The sequence below is a fragment of the Rhincodon typus genome, chromosome 10, assembly GCF_021869965.1.
Source record: "Rhincodon typus isolate 14 chromosome 10, sRhiTyp1.1, whole genome shotgun sequence".
NCBI lineage: Eukaryota > Metazoa > Chordata > Chondrichthyes > Orectolobiformes > Rhincodontidae > Rhincodon > Rhincodon typus.
The window spans coordinates 14,266,094-14,288,334 of NC_063341.1; the positions used below are offsets into that span (position 1 = coordinate 14,266,094).

At 40.2% G+C, this 22,241-nt stretch overlaps 1 protein-coding gene across 3 annotated transcripts in view; it reads right to left on the reverse strand.

Moving 5' to 3' along the window:
- ddr2a (discoidin domain receptor tyrosine kinase 2a) overlaps positions 1-22,241 on the reverse strand; it is a 148,705-nt gene that overhangs the window by 105,361 nt on the left and 21,103 nt on the right. Inside the window, exon 1 of one of the 3 annotated variants that reach the window (XM_048601870.1) lies at positions 18,852-18,909. The exons of the other annotated variants lie outside the window; for them this stretch is intronic. The gene's annotated coding sequence lies outside the window, so the exon portion shown is untranslated. Of the gene's footprint in view, positions 1-18,851; positions 18,910-22,241 lie in introns of those variants that run through there. 3 annotated transcript variants of the gene reach the window in all.

Genomic DNA, 22,241 nt, shown 5'->3' on the forward strand with positions numbered 1-22,241 from the left:
CATTTGGTTGGCTGAAGATTGAAAATTGTGAGCAGTGGGGACCTCAGAAGGATGCCAAGATTGATCATCTACACCGAAGATAAGTGCAAGTGCTTCAGCCTTGTAATTTGCACTCATTTGCATGCTCTGTCATCATTACGGATGAGGATGTTCATAGAGCTTCTTCCTCTCATTAGTTGCTTGATTGATCATCGCATTCCCATCAGATTTGCTAAGACTGAGGAGGTTTGATTTGATCCATTTGTTGGCTTCATCTAAATATCCTGCTTCTGCTGTTTAGCATGTACGTTGAACCTTCAACAGTTTGATGCCTTATTTTTACATATGCCTGGTGCTGATCTTGCCATGCTGGCCTACATTCCTCATCGGGTTGAATTTTCTTGATGGTATTGATAGAACGAGGGAAAAACCATGTTACAAATTGGGGTTCCTTTAAAGTGAATTTTGGCTCGTATTCCCTGTGCAGCATTAGGTCTCATGAAGTGACTTTTACAGCAATTACTGCCCTTTACCAACCTAATAAAGAGGGACAGAAGGAAGTTATGAACCATATTATCTATGTAATGTTTAAGAAAATGAAAGTTTTGTTCCTAAGAAGAATGAAAGATAAACCTAGAATCGTCAGGGCAAAGAGAGCCATGGTTATTCTGATGTTGAGAGTAGTTGTCCTGTACCCTTGGCTAATAAAAGACTCGGAGAAGTGATTGACTATAAAGGTATATCTGCAAATTCTTTGATTCAGATCACAATCCTTGCCAGATAGTTGCTTCCTTCAGATGGAAAATAGGTCAGGAGAGGAGCAAGAAGATACAAATAATACTTCAACTGAAGGAAAGGGTGCTGCCTCCACCATTTCAATCTACTATGGGTGGTATAACTTAAATTAACTCATGTTTTATATACAAACTGTTGCTTCTTAACAAGCCTAATCAACTGTCTGAAAATCCATTATGAATGGTTGACTACCTTTAAGAGGTAACTGTGTTCATGAACCCAACCACCACACCACCTTCCAAAAGAAACTTCTAACAACCAGGCCGTGTGTTTCCAAGTTGTGACAAACTAGAGGCTGGAAGAACACAGCAGGCCAGGCAGCATCTGGAGGAAAGAAGCAGTCAGCGTTTCGGGTATTACCTTTTTCAGGACTGAATATGGGGATAGGGGGAGCTGTAGATGAAGTGGGGGTGGTGAGGGGGTAGGATGGAGGTGGAATGGTGGTGATAGGTGGATACTAGTAGTAGGTACGACCTGGTTGATCGATGGGAGGGATGAATCCAGTTGGTGACTGGAAGGGAAAGTAGGGTGGAATGGAAGGGAGGAGGTGGGGCTGGAAGGGGAGGCAGGGTTGGGTGGGAAGGTTATCTGAAACTGGAGAATTCAATGTTGAGTCCTCCAGGCTGTAGGATGCTCAGGCAGAAGATAAGGTGTTGTTCTTCAAATTTGTTTTTTTTGTTTCCAAGTTGTGGTGGTTGACTGTTCTGCTGCTGTGGATAGCCAACAGCACTTCATGGATGCCCAGTTTTAAGTTGATAGTCTAAATCATAATTGATCTCATTCAGTTCAGTAATTATGAAACACAACACATTTTGAGAATGACAGTGTACTTGTCACCCCTACCAGGGACTTTTCCCTCTTGTCAGTTCTCTCATCATTTGCTGCAAGCCAAGTCTAGGCCTCAATTGCCTATGTTGGTGGCAGTGCAACTGAGCCACTCAATGATGGGCATTGACACCACCTCCACCCAGAGAGGCCAGCTCTGGTGGTTTCATCACATGGCATCTGACTGCCAGCCCTGTTCACGGCCTTAAGTCCCCCATCGCTAGTATCTTTGTAACTAGCAAATGCTTGAAAAGATATTTCAAATAAGTCCATTTATTTCAATGTCTGATGACTTTTCTCTTCAATTGCTGAAGACTTCCAGGGTCTGGACGTCTCTTCAGTTAGCAACCCTGCATCCAGGGTGCATTCTGTGCCCCTGCCACCTACAGTGCTTCTTCAAGGTGGTGTTTAAAATGGGGGAGGACTGATTTATCTGCTGATGGAGGGTAATGGGTGGCAAATCAGCAGAAGAGTTTCCTTGCCTATGTTTGACTCGAAGCAATGAAACATTATGGAAACTGGAGTCAATCTTGAGGACTCTATGGACCTCAGGAGTGGAGAATGTTGCAATGGTATATTGCAGCAAATCAATGTGCATTTCTTTTAAACATTCAATGCTTTTATGTTTTTTTTGTGAAAAAAACATAAGAATTGATTAAAAAATGTAATTCAGATGCAGGATGTGCAACAGAATATGAACCTTAAAATGGTTTCTAAACACACAGAGATAATAAACAAAGCTAATAGTTGTTGTGAGCAGCTGACAAATCTGTGTAGCATGAACCTAAACCTAATCTTCTGAGGAACTTCACTTGAAAGAGACTAGAATAGAGATTATTTTTCAAATGTATTTTTCATGAAAGGTTCAGGCTTGTGCTAAGTTAGTTGACAATTCTAAACAGAATACAGACAAGATATTCATTTCAAAGAATAAAAAGGAAGAGTCTTCAATGACAACATGACTATCCAGCTGCAAGAGGATTCATTCACGTGCTGCCTTTTGAATCCTTTCTATCGATGATTTGAAATATCCCCAGTGTGACAATTGGAATTTTTTTTGTCTGTAGATATGAAGGTCAGATTTCATATCCAACACTGAAAAAGATAACGTTTGCTTTATTTAATTGTGTGACTATGGTGCGTTTCCTTTATTTCCTGTGGTAATTGATTATGGCTTAGCTGACAGACCATCTTCAATGATTTACGTGAAGTACTGAGAGTACTGAGGTGTTCAGGGATATGGGGAAAAAGCTGGAGAATGGCACTAGTGGAAACGATGCAGACACAATGAGCTGAATGGCTTCCTTCTGCGCCATAAACAATTCTATGACTTTGCGAAATCTGATTAGAAACAGAGCTTGCAATGGACTTTCACCACTTTGTCCAGTTATTGGGCACCTTCCTCCATTTGCTAATCCTCCAGGGGACTAGCTGGACTGAGCTGGATGCAGGCAGGCAGAGTTTGGCAGTGCAGAACAGATGAAGGAAGGGGACTATAGATTAGTGGAGAGGTCAGATGTCAGGACTGAGATTAGAGGTTAGGGCGAGGTCAATTCAATCCCAGGAAGAATGAGAGATGTATGGTCCTATTAACACTTAAATACCTAGCCTATTTCTCAAGAGCATGTTTGTCATCTGCTCCCACCCAAAAGCCTGCATTAAGGTTGAAGTGGATATGTTGGAAATTGGATTTTTGGAACTTGAAACCTCCCCAATCATTCTCCCACTTGTTCTGAGAGGGGCAATAGGGTGGGAGGGGCAGGGGTGTTAACTTTGTCTTTTTCTAGAATAGATCTACATTATAACATTCTAAATTACGTCTCTGTTTCCCTGTAATTATAGCTGTTAGGTAATAGCATTCATGATGGTGTTTACCACTGCATTCAGTTCAAAGCATCTCTCCCATGAGTTGTGACTACATTATCATTTTCTTCCTTTACTGTAAAGAGTACCTCAAACTGTTTGTTCAGATATGCTTCCACTAAATATAGCAGCAGTGCAGACCAATCGAGAAAAATCTGATTTGCAGCAAAAGGCTCCATGACTGAATAAGCACAACTCTCCTTTAAATGCCTTATGTTCTAATCTAGAGACAAATGAATTTCCTTTTTGTGGTTTGTGGTATCATTTAAACATCCAATAATTATCACTCAAGTTTAAGCAAGTACGTCTTAGACACTAGGTCTGTAACGAGCCAGACAGCAGAATAAACTGCCAAAACAGGACCAACAGAAAACTTTTGTGTGACATTCTGACATGCAAGATAAGCCACTTTCTCCAGGCAATCTCTGTCATTAAGTAGAAACTAAAAGACTTTTGATCTCCCGGTGTCCGGTGTTTCTTCTTGAAAGACCAGGCCATTAACGGTCGCAGAGAATTTTCTTCAACTACTCATTCACCTTGATCCTGGAGTTCTGAATATTTCTGTAACAAAGAGGCTTCCTTGCTCCTCAAAATATCTTTCTGTTGAGTCACTTGGGTGGGAATACTTGTTGCCTGAGCATAATAGTTTTGCAAATCTTCTACAAGCTTCTTGTTTTCACACTCCAAGTCTTGATTGATCTATTTGGTTGCTAACTCCTGGACTTTTAGTTCAGTTATCTCACTGAGGCGGGTAGACAATGCCAATTATGGTTGCGTTCTGAGCTGTTCAAGCTCACTCCATGCATCTATGAGCTCAATAACCTGATCTTCCAAGCTTTAGCTGAGAAAATCTATTCAATACCTTCATGACCAATGGGTTTCTCTTGTACATCAACTAGTTATACACGTTGATTATTAACTTTAGACTTGAGGGTTTCCCCCCCTGCCCTCGAACTAACTTCATGTTATCTACCTGAAGTGGTCAGGCTTTGGTGAATCTTTGCTGGATGAAATGTTTTGAAATGTAAAGCTCACATAGTTGTTCTTTATACATGATTGCAAACATTTGTTATGTATTCTTTGCTTCTGCCTTTGTAGGTCTGTCACCATTCGCCTTGAATGATACTTCAATGATCTTGAATATTTTGAAGCTCCAAGATGTCTTCCTTGATGACTGAAGATCTCTTTCTACCTTCGTAATTCTTGATGTCACAGCTTTTACAGTTACTTTACTACATGTAGATATTTTTTTAAAAAAGAACAAAACTTGGCTTCATTAGTGATTGTAGTAATACAAGGTTACCTTTCTGCTTCCCAGTAGTCATCAGGATGGAGATACGGAGGAAATTCAGATCTACCCATGACAGCAGTTGCTGTTGCTGACCTCCTGGGCAGCTTTTGTGCAATAAATAGACAAGGTTATTTCCTCCCTATATTTTACAAGAGTGGACTGATTCTCTTTGAAAGCTGAGTTTTCAGGAGCAGCGTTTCCTGAATCCGAAAGTGCTGGAAAGTCTGAAATTTTGGATTGGAGTAAATGAACAACTTGTCTACTGGTTGCCTTCTCTTTGACTATTTTCTGAACCAGCAAACCACTGCCTGGTGACTGGGAACTGCCTTATTATTGTACAATTTTGAGAGAAAGAAAGGATCCACACCATCCACTGTTATGCTAGGATTAGGGTGCTTTTTGATGGCTACTGACTGAAAAATGTATAAAAGTAGACAGGCAGCTCTGCTAAATAAATATCATAATGATTAGGAATTGAATACTAGGTTTCTGTAATCTCTTTTCTGTAGCAACACACATATATAGTCTCCTACTCTAAATTCTTGTATTTCTTCAGCCCTAAAAATTAATGGAGGATTGCCCAGGGGTTCCTGGGCTCAAGCTTGGCAATGCAACTGAAAGGATTATTACATTTGCTTTGGTAGTCAATTTAACACTGGCTTTTATGATTAAGGAACTGAAGTAGGCCACTAGATCCCCTTGAATCTGCTCCATGATTCAATAAGGTGATGGTTGTGAAATCCACATTCCTATCTACTATTCATAACCTTCAATTGCCTTGCCTAACAAAACCTCTCTGCTCCTATGATGCTGCTTGGCCTGCTGTGTTCATCCAGCCCTGCACCTTGTTGTCTCGGATTCTCCAGCATCTGCAGTTCCTACTATCTCACAAACATAACTACCGTTGCATTAAAAAATAGTCATCTTCTGAGGCAGTGTTCCAACTTCACTTGAGACATTGAGAGAACAATTCTCAGAATTCCCTCTAAGCTGTGACGCTGTTCAGAGGTTCCATGCATGTCTCATGCTTGCTGATCAATAAAATCCACATCTTCTGAATGCAGTAATGAAAAAAAAAAAATCTTCCAGATCTGTACCCTCAACAAGGCATAATTCTTGCTTTAAGCCTGTCAGACCCTCCAGGATACGGAATTGCAGGCTGCCGTAGTTTATGTTTAATTTTCTCTGCTACCACTGCAGCCTTGCCCTGGTGTATCTCTCAGCAATTGTGAATTTCTAAAACTAGCTGGATTGGGTCCCCCCTCAAATGGAGGTGCTTTATGGCTTAAACAGTTCCCCGTTTATTCATGCGTTTGCAATCAATATATTTTCTAAGTGTTGGTTTCTTGCCACCTCCATTAGCGCTTTTGTTTTTGCAATATTTTTCTTCCTATTGCTAACCGTGTAGTCTGCTTCACCAGTGTTTTTCAATTTTGGTGTGGGCTTTCCTGTTTTATAGTTTAGTGCCTAAATATTCCACAAAGTCCTTTGCTGGCTGCTACTACCACTGATTTTCACTTTGGGTATTTTTCCCATCCCTAGGTTCGGATTGCTGGACCAACCTCATGGCTTACTGTCAATGGTCTTTACTTCAGGCACCTACTGTCCAGCCTTGGTCCAGACTGGTCACTGCTGCCACCACGTAATAACAAGAGTGAACATCAACAGGTTTTATTGGAGATAACTATATAGAAAGGATGGTAAGAGGGGATATCTTACTTGGCAACTTACAGCCCCGGGTTCCAGTTTCATATGATTTGATGTCACTATTGCATAGCTCCCTTTGAATGTGCTTAGTAACTATTTCCAGAGCAAAGGCATAATTCTGTTTGTGCTGCAGTTCCCACTCATCATCCACAAACATTCTATTCAGCAAAATTTGCTGCAGTTTGTTAGAAAGAAATACTTCTTTCCTCCCTCTGTCTCGAAAACAGAGCTGGAACAAAGTTCAACATCCTTCCCTCCCCCCATCTTGTCCTCATAGAGACTGGCTACATATCACAACTGGGATTCCTTCTATTTTATGTCACTCTGAGCCACAACATCCAGTGGGTAAACCTATTGGACTTATCTGTCTTTTCTTTTTGTTTGGAGGATTAATTGGTCTTGGAATAACAGACACTCCTGAATAAGTTGCCCGATAGGGAGTGTTGTAACAGTTCAGGTGTGCAGTGTGCAAAGAGCTGGAAATTAGACTGGGTAGAATCTTTAAGATGTTAGTAATGCTTTTCTAGTCCCAAAATTGTGTACACAGTGTCCGTACATAAATTGTACACGACTGTTTTGATACACCTTGCTAAAGGTGATCGTAAGGCAGTGGTTTCTGGAGCAGGTAGACTTTTTTTATTTATTCATTTTGTGGGATGTGGGTGTCACTGGGTGGCCGGCACTTTTTGCCCATCCCTAGATGCCCTTGAGAAGGTGGTGGTGAGCTGTTTTCTTGAACTGCTGCAGTCCACTTGCAGTGGGTTGACCCACAATGCCATTAGGGAGAGAATTCCAGGATTTTGACCCAGCGACAGTGAAGGAATGGCAATATATTTCCAAGTCAGGTTGGTGAGTGGCTTGGAGGGGAACCTGAAGGTGGTGGTGTTCGCATATATCTGGTGCCCTTGTCCTTCTAGATGGAATTGGTCGTGGGTTTGGAAGGTGCTGTCTGAGGATCTTTGGTGAATTTCTGCAGTGCATCTTGTAGAAAGTACACACTGCTGCTACTGAGCGTCAGTGGTGGAGGGAGTGGATGCTTGTGGATGTGGTGCCAATCAAGTGGGTTGCTATGTCCTGGATGGTGTGAAGCTTCTTGAGTGTTGTTGGGGCTGCACTCATCCAGGCAAGTGGGGAGTATTCCATCACACTCCTGACTTGTGCCTTGTAGATGGTGGACAGGTTTTGTGAGTCAAGAGATGAGTTACTCGCTGCAATATTCCTAGCCTGTGACCTGCTCTTGTTGCCACTCTGTTAACGTGGTGAGTCCAGTTAAGTTTCTGGTCAATGATAACTCCCAGGATGTTGATAGTGGAGGATTCGTTGATGGTAACACCATTGAATGTCAAGGGGTGGTAGTTAGATTGTCTCTTATTGGTGATGGTCATAGCCTGGCATTTGTGTGGTGTGAATGCCACTTGCCACTTGTCAGCCCGAGCCTGGATATTGTCCAGATCTTGTTGCATTTGGACATGGACTGCTTCAGTGTCTGAGGAGTTGCGAATGGTGCTGAACATTGTGCAATTGTCGGTGAACATCCCCACGTCTGACCTTATGATGGAGGGAAGGTCATTGATGAAGCAGCTGAAGATTGTTGGGCCTAGGACTCTACCCTGAGGAACACCGGCAGAGATGTCCTGGAGCTGAGATGACTGACTTCCAACAACCACAGCCATCTTCCTATCATGATGTCAATCAACATGCAAGACTCCAACTTCCTTAACCTAGCATAGCCAACTGGTGTTAAAATGCAATAGGGCTGCCTCACCTATTCTATTCACAGGAATGAACAACCATATACAGATTAGTTGCTGGTTGATTTCTTTCAGCTTTTTCAAGATGGAAATGTCTACATGGAGTTGTTTGGCAGGCACTGTAATATGTTTTCTTGAATTTAACATTCTGCTCCAAGCAGTCACTCTGACGTGGTGCAGCATTCTCTCTAGAATACAGTCCGACTTGGAGAATGATAGGGGGACACTCAGAATTGGACAAAATGTAAAGGGGTCCATAAGCACCAGGGTGTCCAGACAGCAGTACTCCTACCTGAATCTCAGTGAGGAATGGAGTGGCACTGAAATCTGCCATTTACTGCAACCACCTTGCCAACTTCAGAGTGGAGCCAGACAATTACTGGTCAATAGAAAGGCGATGATGGCTGAATAGACATCACTTGGTGGGTGCCACATATCAACTTTGCTCTTTACTGGAACCTCCCCCCTCTATCAATCCAGATGGTGTACCACTACAGTAAATCATGCAGATCAATACCAGATATTCTGGTAGCAATCATAATACCTTGTGCAGCTTGTTCATGCCAGCTGTTTTGACCAAAGGGAAGTCAAAGAGTGATTAAATGAGCAACAGAGAATATCCAAATGACGTAGCTGGTGTCTTTGATCTGCAAACCACCACATGAACTGCTGTTACTCAATGAGAACCAAGTTGCCACTCGGAATGTGATAAAGCAAACTATCAGTAATGATTCCACTGCTTGGAAGATGCTGCAAGGCACCACAGCAATCCTAGTAATTTGCTGGATGGAAATTTGTTGTGCCACCCTGCAGAATCGTTTGAACACAGACCTCCACAGCAATGACTGTAGCAGTCTGAGCTTGCTTTAGTTTGAGTTTCCATTGTACCATTGGGTAGCTGCTGCATATGTTTAAAAGAAAGGAGAGACATTAACAACGTCATGTAGCATCGTGGCTGGGTCACAAATGTGTTGTTGGAGTTGGCCACTATTTCGGTGCTGCCATAGATCAGTTCTAAGCTCTGCACAAAAGAAAACAAGTGCCAAGTTGCTCCATGTGCCATGCAAGCTTCCTGGCAGACTTCCTAATTAATGAAACATCTTGTTGTGTGCAACATTAGTCTTTATCTGTAGCCTGTCCTTTGAAGTCTTCATCTGAGCCCCCTACCACCGAACTCTACAATGAAATGATCAACTGAAACCAGGTGCAGAGTGTAACTGGAGACTCCTGCCAGCTGAATCTTGAATTAGCAGCAAGTTCTTGCTGGTGCATTGCAGCCAAATTTAAATACTTGACTTGGTTGTTTGCTTGCTTCTGGAGCTGCTTGGAGGCCTTTTCTGAGGAATTCCATATTATGGCAACAAGAATGTGAATGAGATGTGAAGTTCTGCCCTGTGATCTTTAGAGAGGTTAGCACTCTGTTCATACAGGGCAGGAGACCAAAGAACCTAACACTTAGGATAGCTTTGCATCACAACTGGTTATTGTCAATTACTACTGTCAAGTCTCTGTGGAGATCTGGTCCGCATCTGGTCAACATAGTTGAATGACCTTTTAATCAAATGATTAGATACACTGACTCATGAGCCTGCAGATGTAAATGTTGTCAAACAATAGTCTGTATGTAGGCGTAAAAATAGACACTAAAATATTGTATTATACAACCTTTAGCTGCAGTATATAAATCTTCTAATATAACTTCTAATATCAGATTAAATTCATAACACCCAGAAGGAAGTGTTATCTTTCCAGTACTGGGGATAGGATTAAGATTCATTTTTACAGCAGGCTGCTGAAAAGACTTTTAACTCACTATGCTGTCTAACCACTTCCAACCAGAACAGAAAAGACATTTATTGCAAAGCCTAAACATGGCAGCACCTCACTTCTGGGACAACTGTTACCTTGCTCTTTATCTCTTTCTGCTGTTAATGGGATTGTTGTGCCGAACTTTTACCCTAATCCTAAGGTCTATCTAACCCCCACCCCTACCTTATACTATCATCCATATGCCTATCTAATAGCCGCTTAAATGCCCCTAATGAGGCTGACTCCACTACACTCTCCGGCAATGCATTCCACACCCCGACCACTCTCTGAGTAAAGAACCTACCTCTGACGTCTCCCCTATATCTACCTCCACTCACTTTAAAACCATGCCCCCTCGTAATAGCTACCTCCACCCTAGGAAAAAGTCTCTGGCTGTCTACTCTATCTATACCTCTAATCATTTTGTACATCTGTATCAAGTCACCTCTCATCCTTCATCGTTCTAAAGAGAAAAGCCCTAGCTCTCTCAATCTTTCCTTGTAAGACCTTCCCTCCATTCCAGGCAACATCCTGGTAAATCTCCTCTGCACCTTTTCCAATGCCTCCACAACTTTCCTGTAATGAGGCGACCAGAACTGGACACAATACTCCAGATGTGGCTGAACCAGGCTTTTGTATACCTGGAGCATAACTTCACGGCTCTTGAACTCAATCCCTCTATTAATGAAAGCTAACACACCATACGCCTTCTTAACAACTCTATCCACCTGGATGGCAGCTTTCAGGGAACTGTGGACATGAACCTCAAGATCCCTCTGCTCCTCCACACTGCCAAGAATCTTTCCATTAACCCTGTATTCTGCTTTCAAGTTTGTCCTTCCAACATAAGTTACCTCACACTTTTCAGGGTTAAACTCCATCTGCCACATCTCAGCCCAGCTCTGCATCTTATCAATGTCTGTTTGTAACCTAGAACAAACCTCCGCACTATGCACAATGCAACCCACCTTCGTATCGTCTGTGAACTTGCTAATCCACCCTTCCACTCCTTCATCCAAATCATTTATAAAAATCACAAATAGCAGAACAGATCCTTGTGGTACACCATTCGTAACTGAGCACCATGTTGAATATTTTCAGTCCACTACCACCCTTTGTCTTCTAAGGGTCAGCCAATTCTGAATCCAATCTGCCACATTTCCCCCTATCCCACTCCTCCTTACCTTCTGCATGAGAAGTCATGAGTCATGTCGACTAACGTGCTTGAATTTTTTTGAAGAGATAACAGGGAGAGACAACAAGGGGAAAAGTCGAAATTTAAGGTATTCTACATGAGTTTTAACAAGGGTTTTGACAAGGTACTACATGGCAGGCTGGTCAGAAAGGTAAAAGCTCTTGAGACTTCAGGGAAGATGATGAGAATGGATCTGAAATTGGATTGATTCAGCAGCAGGAAGCAAAGGGTGAAAGTTGACAGATGATATGTGTTTATGAATGGAATGCTGTTTCCAGTGGAGTTCGGCAGGGCTCACTATCAGATCCCTTGCTTTTATGGAATATATCAATGATTTCAACGGAAATATGGAGAACACAGTTACATTTGCAGGTTATCTAGGAATTGGCCATGTGTTTGATAACGAGAGAGAAAACTATAAACAGGATGGTTCCAAGCATGAAGAACTTATCTAAAAAGAGATTAGGGATGTTGGGACTGTTCCGTGTGGACAAAAGAATATTGAGAGAGGATTTGATAGAGCTATTCAAAATCATGAGGAGCCCTGAATTTAATAGACAGATAGAAACCTTTCCTGTTGGTGAGAGAATTGAAAGCCAGAGAACACTGATTTAAGAAAACTGGCAAAAGAAGCAATGACAACATGAGAAAAAGAGTGCTTTGATGTAAATAGGCAGTTAGGATTGAGAATGCACTGCCAGAGAATATAGTACAATTGAGGTATTTAAAAGGTAATTGGTTGAGTATCCAAAAGGAAAGAATTGCAGACCTATAGGGAAAAGATGGAAGAGTGACACTAGGTGAATTGCTGAAGAAGGTCAGCCGCGGACACAATGAGTTGAACAGAATCTTTCTGTGTTTTAACCATTTATTGTTTCTATAATTCTAAGTGTGTTGGTTCATTTAAATTATGAGTATAGAAGTCTGGGTTTCAGTTAATAACTTCACATCGAAGTGCATGTTGTGGTCAGGCATTGTGCATATGTTTGTGTGTCAGTCAACACAAGTTTAGAGTTGCCTTTAGAAGTTTGCTTTCCAGTTATTCATCTTTTCAATTGGCAGTGTTAATTGAAAATTACTGCCAGAGAGGAATTAACAGAGGATGATCCACTTTAAAATTACTAACACAGCAATTAGCGATTTCCTGTCCAAGATTTCTGATTCTGGCTTGTTCCAACTGTATCTATCAGAGGAAACCAGGGAGAAATCCACTCAATTCAAGATTAATGTTGCGGGCAAAGACACACCTTCTTTACAACACTTGCTGTTGTATTTCAGAAGTTGAAAGTCCCAAAGTCTCTTTGACAGTGAAATAAAAACTGAAAGAGAGTTCTGAGGAAGGGTCACCGCACCCGAAGCATTAACTCTGATTTTTTTCTTCACAGATGCTGCCAGACCTACTGATCTTTTCCAGCAACTTCTGTTTTGGTTCTCTTTGACAGTGACTGAATAAAGGTGTGTGGGTGAGATATGTGAGAGGTTAGTGTGTCTGGCAGGAATTGACCAGGGTGAGCTGGGGGGGGGGCAGGTCTTTGGAGATTGGGGCATCAAGGATTGACAAAAAGGTTTAGTTGGGGGAAATCAGAAGCAAATCAGGGGCTCAGTTTAATACAATCCAAGGAGTTAGACAGGCTCTTAATCCTTTAATGTTTCCTGGGTAACAATCAAGCTCATTTAAATGGAACCTCCAAATTCTTTAGCTTCAATGGATTTTTTCCTGAGGGTATAAAACATCAGGGAATTTCCCATAGAGATTTCAATTACTGGGGCAATTTCCACAGAGTCAGCTTTGTCAGGGCTCCCCCATCATCCCTCATGTGTGAGAGACCTTATACGAAGCCTTTCGAAAATCCAAAATCATGGCATCACTGGTTCTCCTTTGCTATGAGTAATATCCTCAAAACACTGCAAACAAGTTTGTCAAACATTATTTCCTTTTCATTAATCTACTTCATTGTAGGGTGGCATGGTGGCTCAGTGGTTAGCACTGTTGCCTCACAGTGCTAGGGACCTGGGTTCAATCCCACCCTTTGGTGACTGTGTGGAATTTGCACGTTCTTCCTGTGCCTATGTGGGTTTCCTCTGGTTTCCTCCCACAGTCTAAGGATGTGCAGGTTATGTGGATTGGCCAGGCTAAATTGCCATAGTGTGTAGGGGTGTGCTGGCCAGGTGGATTAGCTATGGGGAATGCAGGGTTACAGGGGAGGGCTGCTCTTTGGAGGGTTGGTGTGGTCTTAATGGGCCAAATGGCCTGCCTCATGCTGTAGGGATTCTATCATCATTCTTTTCTAAATGTACAGTTAACACATCCTTTGTAATAGATTCTAACATTGTCCCACTACTGATATCAAACTAACAGATCATTATTTCTCCATACCCCCTCTCCCTTCATTTATATTTGCTACTTTCCAGTCCGCAGGAACCTTTCCTGTGCGATTTTGAAAGATGACATGAATCATTCATTATCTTACCTCTTAAGTGCTTGGGGCTGAAGATCATCTGGTCCAGAAGAATTACCAATCTTCAATTTAAATAACTTTTCAAGTACTACTGCTGTATTGCTATTAAGTTATTCTTGTTCCCCAGTTTCACACGTCCTTTGACCACCTAGTATTTCAGAGAAATTTTCTGTATTTTCTTCCATGAAGACAGATTTAAAGTAACTGTTTAGTTTCTTTGCTATTTTCTTGTTCAGCACTATAAATTCTCCTGTCTGCATCTGTCCTAACTAATCACTAGATCTTACATACCTAAAGGGACTACTATAAAACTTGCCCATTTCTTTCAGGGGGTCAGTCAGTTCAGTTGGCTGAAGGCCTAGTTTGTGATGCAAAGTGATGCCAACAGTGTGGATTCAATTCTTCCAAAAGGCTGCAGTTATCCTGAAGGACACTCCTTCTTAACCTCTTCCCTCGCCTGAGGCATGATGATCGTCAGCTTAAACCACCACCAGTCATCTCTCTCACTCTCAAATGAGAGAGTACCCTTATGGTCCAGTAGCACTACGGTGAAAATTTACTTTTACCATGTCTTTTGGACTGCTTGCTGGTCATTCATTGGTCTATCCCTGCAGCCTGTTAAGCTGTGTCATCAATACATCCATACACATGCTATATATAAAGTTCTCAGCCTGGATGCATTGCAAAGATGCCATTTGCTGTTCAAGTTCCAAAACTTAGAGCTGAAGCTGCTACAACTAATGTTGTTTCCTGCTGAAATGATAATCCAGGACATTGGAAATTTTCTGGAGTTTCTACATAGCACAAGACATGCAGTCAGGCCAGAGCAGCACTCCCCTTCATTCATCCGTTAGTTAATGACCTTTCAACTGTTAATACAGCTTACTATTGCTATCAAATCTTACCTAATTTAACAAATACTAATAAATACTATTAAACCTTACTCATCAATAAACCTTATCAATACCAATAAACCCTATTAAGGCTTAATATACCTTACTGGTAATAATAAACATTATTTTATAAAAAGACATGTTATATGTTATTTGTTATTAGTATTGAAATATTTATATTTTTCTTTTAGGATTATCTGTCGAGTATTCCCAGCCAAAAATGCTTGCGGACTGAGTGTAAATGCTAAAATCACATTGAGAAACTCATTGTTTGTTTAGTAAATGTAGTACTAGCAAGGGAAGAGAACCTATACAATGATAGTTTATCTAGTCTTCAACAAATAATGATATTCATTCTTAGGGCATAAGCTAGAAGGCAACACCAAAGTTTGATTAGTTGACTTTGAAAGCGCATAAACATACATGAGCTGTCATAGGAATCACAATCTCTTTACTCCCATGAACAAAAATAATGCTGTTCATGGAGTTCAGCAGTAAAGATAAGAAAGACAGCAACTTAATTATATATTTTGAGGGAAAAGGCTGCAGGTTGTCAGATTATCTGCATTGCTCCTCTAAAACTGACTGAGATTAAGCCTGAACATCACTGTAGGATTTAAAACAAGAACAAAGATACCATTGAGATATAGAGAAGGGATGGTGGTCTAGTGATATTATCACTAGACTGATTAATCCAGAGACCCAGGTAATGTTAAGGGGACCTGGTTTCAAATCCCATCACAGCAGATGAATTCAGGACCGAACAAAATCTGGGAGTAAGAGTCTCATGATCACAATGAAACTATTACCCATTGTTTGAAAAAAAAATCCATCTGGTTTACTCGTGTCCTTTAGGAAAGGAAATATGTCATCCTCACCTGGTCTGGCCTACATGTGACTCCGGACCCACGGCAATGTGGTTTACATTCAACTGCCCTCTGGGCAATTAGGGATGGGCAATAAATACTTGCCTGGCCAATGATACCCACATCCAGTGAATGCATTTTTGAAAAAACATAAGTAGGAACCTGAGTAGACTATTCAGCCCTTCAAGTCTGCTCTACCATTCAGTGTGATCATGGCTGATCGTCCAGCTCAACAGCCTGATCCCTCTTTTCCTCCATGTCCATTGATCCCTTTACCCTCAAATACTATCCAACTCATTCTTGAAATTGTACGTTGTTTTGAACGCTTTCAGAGGTAATGAATTCCACAGGCTCATCACTTTGTAGGTGAAGAAATTTCTCCTCATCTCAGTCCTAAATGGTTTATCCCATAGCCTTAGACTGTGACCCCCTAGTTCTAGACTCCCCATCATCCTTCCTGCATCTATAAAATTCTAACAGGACTAGATATGGTAGGTTTCTATGAGACTCACCACCCCCCTCCCCACCCACTTCACCTCCTCCCCCACAACCCCAGTCTCTGAACAGTGAATATAATCCTGACTGATTCAACCTCTCCTCATATATTGGAGGAGAACATGAATAGAAAACGTTTGGAGGGATATGGGCCAGGAACAGGCAGGTGGGACTAATTCAGTTGGGATTAAGTTCAACATAGGCTGGTTGAACTGAAGGGTCTGTTTTCATGCTGTATGACTCTACGTCTATCCTTCCATCACAGAAATGAATTTGGTAAACCTTCACTGCACTCCCCCTATAACAAGAACATCCTTCCTCAAATAAGGAGATCAAAACTGCACACAATATTCCAAGTGGTGGTCTCACCAAGCCCCTGTACAATTGTAGCAAGATATCCCTTCTCCTGTACTTGGATCCTCTCATTATGAAGACCAACATACTACTTACCTTCTTCACTTACATGCTTACTTTCAGCAAATGGTATACTGGTGTATGAGGACACCCAGGTCTCACTGTACAGTCCCCTCTCTCAATTTATAGCCATTTAATGATAATCCGCCTTCCTGTTTTTGTTTCCATAGTTGTTAACCTCACATTTTATCCACAATATACTGCATCTGCTGTATTGAACTGGGCACACAGGCCAGTGCCCAGTCTGCATAGGTATTCAGGCTACTGAGACATTGGTTATGCTCATTTTTTAGTTGCCCTGGCAGGCTGCCTGAAGTGAGCAGAATTCTTACTTATAAGGTTTCTTTATACTGAATGTACAAACACTGATCAATATTCCCAGATCTTGAGCTACCAAACTAGTGGTCCTAAAAAGGAGGCCATTCAAAAAAAAGGTTCAAAATTGAAAAGAAGATCCTTTAGTTTCACGACAGCAGGCACTGAACAATAGCCTGTCAAACTACCTTGTCGTTCACCTTTTTCTCTGGAGTTCTCCGTAAGGCTTACTGCTGGTGGAAATTAGTTAAGCTCCAGTGCAGCTCATCTGAATTATGATGATAAGGCTTGAATATAAATTTTGGTTAGTCCTTTGGTGTCACCATTCTGGTGTACCACTGCCGATGAGTTTATACCCAACTTTCTTCCATAATCATTCCTGCCAAAATCTATAATCGTGGCAAAACTCAGTGAGGAAGTGATGAGTACATCTCGAGAATGAAATAGCTCTCAATTTTGTTATGAGTGCTAAAATATGAACTATCGATATTTAACTTCCATCACCCATTTTCAATAACTGGAATCTTTGTGGACTAAAAATGTTTTTAAAAACTTTTTAAAAAAAGCATTGGCTTAAAATGGCTGCAGAAATCTCTTCACCGTAGGTTGAGCCTGCTTATGTAACCATCAATAAACAAGAACCAGCTGAAACCAAAATTAATCTTTATCAAAAGGAATTGAAATCTTTAGCTCCCATTTGGTTTACACCTTTAGGGATAAATTTCACAAATTGGGGGATGAAAGACTCATCTGCAAATTATCCAGCTTGGGAAAAGCAGTGAAGCCAGTACATCATTGAACTATATTTTAAACTGACAGAAACAGCAGAACTTAAACTCTCTCTCGCCGTCTTAAAAGACAATGCCTGCTGATAAGGCAAATTGGAAAAATTTCTAAATCACCAAAAACTCAAATGTATTGACAAATTTTGCAACTGCTAGGCATACAAAACCTCAGTGAAACAACCATGATCTCAGGTTAAAAGCTAATTCCTCAAGGACACTAAAAAGTTATATACCATATATTCTTTTACTTTCCCTTTTAGACTAAACACTTTTTTAAACTTTATACCTGTGTTTGCATGCCTGTGATTAATGTTGAGTTTTTTTCAGGGTTAGTAAGTAATAAAGAAAATCAAGGAAGTATGATAATTGGCTATTTAGTTTTGAACTAGTGAATCATGTTTTAATTGCAGAATGATATATGGAGTGTGAAAAGAAATAAAAACTTTGTTGCAAAGACGAAAGCCGATTCACTCTTCCTCACCTGTTTGTAACAAAACATTTGGAGACTGCCTAAAGAAGAATTTTTGTCTTGACCCCAATTGATTTCTTTAAAATCTTAATCCAGACTGGGGTTTTAACCAAATGGATTATTAAAAAGCCATTGGAAATTGCTGGCAAATTATTATTTGGCCTTTTTTGCATAAGGGCTGCTTCAAGGGCTCCACACTAGCTTGAAATATTACTTCAACATCTGCAATTATCTAAATTGCTTTACATAGATGATTCACCATATATCTGGGAGTATTGGCATTTTGCCTTAGTCATTTAAAAATACAAAATTATATTCTGCATGGTTATTATGAGAATAGCAACTTGCTTTGATATGGCATTTTTAATGTAGAAAAGCATCTCAAGGTTCTTCAGAGAAGGATAATTATACAGATATCAGATATTAGGAGGGTTAGGAGCTTGATCAAGTAAGTGTTTTTTTAAGGAGAGTCTTAAAAGGAGTGAATGCGGAGAGCAATGCTGTTTAGGGGGGAATCCAGAGGACAATTATAAAAAATTATTAGAGTGTTGGAAGAAACGTTATTGCCAAATAATCTGAGCAATATATTTAGATCAATGTGAGAAGATTTTCATGATTTCAAAAACAGCCAGCCCCATAATTTACTTTCCACAGAACCTAGCCAAGTCCGTCCCACAAGAAACAGGATTGGCCTCTCTGCAGATTGTGGTGCAAAAACTACCCAGATATGTTTGAGGTACTTGAGGTACCAGGATATCAAGAAGTAGAGAATGCAGTTTTGAAATATAGACAGGGTTAGTGAGGTTAGCAACATTAGTAGATTAACTGAAGCATTAATGGACTACAAGACAAGTCATGGAGACAGTGGAAAAATTTTGATTGGTTAAAATCAGGTAAGAATACTATACTGTCAGATTTACATCATTCAGCTATTACGTACCCTCAGTGTATCCTGAGTATCACAGTTGGTGAAAATGGCTCTGCTTGTCTGGTTTCTCTGTCCAGGTCTGATTTCACCAACAGCTTGTGTTAAATTATTATTGTGCTTATATTTTTACGTAACGTACTGTGTTTGGAGAATGGATCAAAAAGATATTGTTCAAATTTATAAAATGGAATATAACAGGGGAGGTCAACTGTTCTGGGAACAGAAATGAGTCACTGACCTTCATGATCCACAAGACAGCTGATCTGATGGAAATTAATCTGCAATGGACAAGGAGCCAAGTTATTTCAAAATGTGCTTTTAAGAAGCTTTAAAGAAAGCCGACGGTACCTCACAGAACAGAAACCAGACTTGTTGACACAATCTTTGCAAAGGCCTTTGTTTTCCACATATCCGAATCATTCAGTTTATTTTGGACTTTCTTCCCTTTTGCGGTTTAAAATAAAACATTTAACATTGGAGCTGTGTTGTGGCGTCTTTCCTTGGGTGCTGAACTCTGGCCTAAATTTACCGGTCAACATCTCACTTAAAGCTTCCAGCCACTATAGCATCGGCAGAAATTGTATAGCCCCACTCTAATTCTGTTTCAGTTAATGGGCTTTATGTGGGTTAACGTTGTATTTGATTATTTAATGCAGCATTCTGGATAGGGGTGTAGTTGAGACCAGGTAGAGAAGCCAAACTATTAAAAAAATGCACATGGATATAGTCTCAGTTATGTTAAATAAACATCAGCTTTAAAGTGTAAAAACAGTGAACAAAATTTAATTTTTTGTATTCTATCATTGGATGTGGTGGTGACTGGCAAAGTCAATATTTATTGTCCATCTCAAATTACCCTTCAGAATATATTCTTGATCGAGAACTGCCTTCTTATCAGGCTCACCCACAATTCTATTAGAGAGGGAGTTCCAGGACTTTAGCCAGCAATGATAATACCCTTTCAAATCAAAGTGAGAGACATGGACAGGAGCTTAGAGTTGGTGCTGTTCCTCATGCCTGCTATCATTGTCCTTCCAGACGGTAGAGGTTGTGGGTTTGGGAGGTGTGTTTTGTTATTGCAGTGCTCCACACATTACACCAGATGGTACACACTGTTAGTACTGTGCATTAGTGACTTTGACATGTCATCTTTACTGTGTTTTTTCTCCTGATATTATCACTACATCATAGCATGCGACCGAGAGTTTAAAGGTCACACTCTCCATCTCACCTTGATCACCTGAAGCATGACACGCTATTGGAAGTATGCTCCTCTGTTGTGACTTGGTAGCTTAATATTAGTCCACACACTTATGTGCCTGTCGAATGTAATGTTTGTCCATAATAGTTAGATGCAATAACTGTCTGCTGGATTCTTCAAGACCAAAATATCCACAACCAGTTTCTTATGCGATGGGTGATAGCATAAAAATTACCTCAAATTAAACCACTCTGTTGAAGGCCTTAAGTTTTATAGGAATTTAGCTAGATTCATTGCTGCAGAAGTGTGAAGTATAATGAACTAGTTTTGAAGCAAAGCCACTTCTCCACTGTAGGGAAACTCATTAGCCAATTGGCATGGAGCAAGTTCCCACAAATTGCAGTGAATTAAATGATCATCTAATCTGAGGAGTGGAGATTAGTGATACTACACAATCACCAGAGTGTTCTTATTCTTAGGGTCCTGGTTTAACATCTCATCTGAAAGACAGACTGTCTAATAATGAAGCAAATTGACAGCAACTTGTTTATTGTTTGATTTAGCACCTTTAGCATATTCTAATGATTGAAGGTGTTTCACAGGAGAATAATCAGGGAAAAAATGAAGAAGAAGTATGAGGACAGACAAGCAAAGTGAATTTTAAGGACCAACATAAAGAATGATTCTTTTGATCTGTCCCCTTAACCCCTAAGGATAGAGAAGGAAAGAAAGTAAACAAAATATAAAGATCAGGATATATCAGACTAACATATTGTATAGAAGGAAGAAGGAGAATTACAGTCTTCAGGAGAAAGGTTTGATTTCAAAGACAGAAAAGGAAACAGAAAGAAAAGGTTTAAAAACATGTAGTTTATGATAATTCTAGAACAACATTTTACCTGCAGGAATAAAATGGTACGATGTGGATTGTTACCTTTCTGAGCCAGAGAAGTTGAACATGACAAACACATTTGATTATCCATGTTGAGATTAAATTGTACATACAGGAAAAATTTAGCAATTTGCTGAAGCTCAGAGAGGTTAAAGATGCGCTTGACGTAGATTTTTAAATGATAATTTCTTTGAAATTATCAGAATTTGATTTCATTGCTTGCTTTACTGAAATTGATAGTATTTTTGGAGTCCACATATTTGCAGAATAACACGATAACCCCAGTATTAACTTATTGAATGATTTCCCATTTATTTCTTTGGAATCAGCAACACAGAGAATTGAATTTAAAACTCTTGAATAGTGCTCAGTTCATTGGCATCTGCTACTGATTGTGAATAAAAAGGGTCAGCAATTTGTGGTGAAGAAGAGATGTTCATGAGTGGTTATTAACAGTGATTGTACATTTCTTTGCTGAGGTTCTATCAGACTGCAATCAATGGAAAAATCTATGAATAGACCAGAACTTACACTCTTTTTATGTGACTATTCTCCCTGCAAAAACTTTTGAAAACCTTGTTAAATGATAACTTTGTTTTAAACAGCATTTTAACACAATTACTGTTAAATACCCTTGTCTGAAATACAATTTTTATAAATTTTTGATTAAATCAACTAAAAAAAAGTAATGAAATAATCAACAGGCCCTCAAAGAGCACTATAAACAAAACCAAACTTTAAGGGAAACTTAAAAATCTAGCTTAAAGTACCAATTGGATAGGATATGTTACACCCCGGCCCTTGTAGTACACATTGGTCACACAAGGCTAGAAGTGTACTTGGTGGACACTACATGCTCCTGTCCAGGGACACTCAAACGTCAACCTAACGATGGAAAAGAGGCATCCAGCCTGCCTGCCTGCCTGAATGGCCCCCTCTACTGTCAGTGGACTTGATACAGCCACTTTGGCTATTCCCAGGCTGACATAGAAGCCGTTTGTCCTGCTAGCTCCCTTTCACATTGGTTGGCCGTAGGATATAGGGCTGAAGTGCAACTAAAGGTTAAGGAGCAAATAGTAATGTTACATTTGTGCAATATCATTTTTTGAAAAATGTTGATAAATCCACATTTTCATTTCTCTTGAACTTTGCTTGTCTTCACTGTAGCTTCCATCTTATCCCATAGAGAATTTATGGCTTCAAACATAGAAATAAATTAAGAGTGAAAGGATTTAATGCTGTAACTTCCAGATTTGTTGCCCATGAGAATGGTTCAATGTAATTGGCTGCTTATCCTAATTGCTGACGT